Source organism: Rhagoletis zephyria, unplaced genomic scaffold (assembly GCF_001687245.7).
Source record: "Rhagoletis zephyria isolate East Lansing unplaced genomic scaffold, Rhagoletis_zephyria_1.1 Rzeph_scaffold_66481, whole genome shotgun sequence".
Lineage (NCBI taxonomy): Eukaryota > Metazoa > Arthropoda > Insecta > Diptera > Tephritidae > Rhagoletis > Rhagoletis zephyria.
Window position 1 is genome coordinate 17 of NW_016223532.1, and position 1,409 is coordinate 1,425.

At 33.1% G+C, this 1,409-nt stretch overlaps 1 long non-coding RNA gene across 1 annotated transcript; it reads right to left on the reverse strand.

Moving 5' to 3' along the window:
• Positions 1–359: 359 nt before the first annotated feature.
• LOC108356859 (uncharacterized) lies at positions 360–1,409 on the reverse strand. The gene is made up of 2 exons (XR_001846623.1): positions 1,346–1,409; positions 360–1,286 (listed from the first exon to the last, which is right to left on the reverse strand). It is a non-coding gene; the product is annotated as an uncharacterized LOC108356859 (long non-coding RNA).

Below are 1,409 nucleotides of genomic sequence, written 5' to 3' on the forward strand. Positions count from 1 at the left end.
TTTTCAAGGACAGATTGCCCAGTAAATTTTTTTCCCCCATTAAATTTAGGTAAGGTAAATAGGGAGGCCGCTGCAAAATAATGTTTTTCTTGTTATTTTCGCTTTTGCAGCTCTTCCTATACAAATCGGTTTTACATAATCTGTTGCCACATTTAATAAAAAGGTCTGAGAATATTTTATAATTTTCGGTGCCCGAAATTTCAGCTTAATTTTTCCATAATGCGGATTCGCATCCTAGACTCCCATAGTGAATTGTGAAAATTATTATTAAAACACCACCTTTTTTCTATAATTTCATTTTCATCAGTTAATCTTTCATTCCCACGTTACCTTTCATTTTGGCAATATCTTGTATTTCTTTTTTTACTACGCTGCTTTTAATTTTCTGCCCTAGAATTCAATTTCATTCCGCAGTTCGCTAGGTGTTATTTGGAATTACTTTTCAACTTTTCAAACCCTTTAGTTGTTAGCAATTTGATTAACATCCCTCAAAGCACAACCCAGCCAAAATATATGTACATACGTAGATTTTCCAGCCTAAGACCTTCTGGAAAAAACTTACTACAAAACGTCTTTTTCTATTTCAACATTTATCTTCGGAATGAAATTAAAACGAAACCGCTCCGATGCCTGTTAGAGTAAGCGTAAGATCAAATCTAAAAGGAAAAATATGTGCTTGTTCAAAAGATTCAAAACATCCTTTTTCATGCAAAAATGCTCCTAGAAGCTCTAATAGCAATTCTGTATCGAAATTATGATTTGAAAAAATGTTGCTTACGTCATGTTTGCGGTTAAGGCTCGATATATTTAATATGTTTCAAATATTCATATTAGTGCTTCCAGCGAATTATATCCCACTCTTGAGTTTTTGTGCTTTATCTTTTGCAAAAAAAAAAATCCTATGTTGAATCACAATTTCATTGCTTACCTTTTTATCAGCTAGTAAGACTTTCGTCTTTTTAATCTGTCGGCATTTCGAAGCAAGAAAATTTGTAAATATGTAGATTTTAATGTCAGACAGTATTTCATTGCATAAAATACGCTTTTAGTTACATAATCTTCGTCGCTAAAAACGATTTGATTCAAAATCAGCAAGACCTGTTTTCATAATTTTTTACAAGCAAAATATCCATTAATGAACTTCCTGTAGCGCCAGCCAAGCATTCTGATTTTGAGGATGCAAACGTATAGCATGCTGTATCAATTTTAGGGAGCGCGTTTTGTCTACGGGTCTTAATGCGCGACTCGCAATCAGTAACAATTGGGAGTCCTCAATGCAGTCGCTCCTAAAATACATAAAAATTATGATATAAAAAAAAAATGATTTGGCAATGAAGGTACTTACTTTTGTGCTTTATTACGATGCAATAAAGTAATTGAGCTCAGAGCAATTTGGCTTGTAGCCAAAT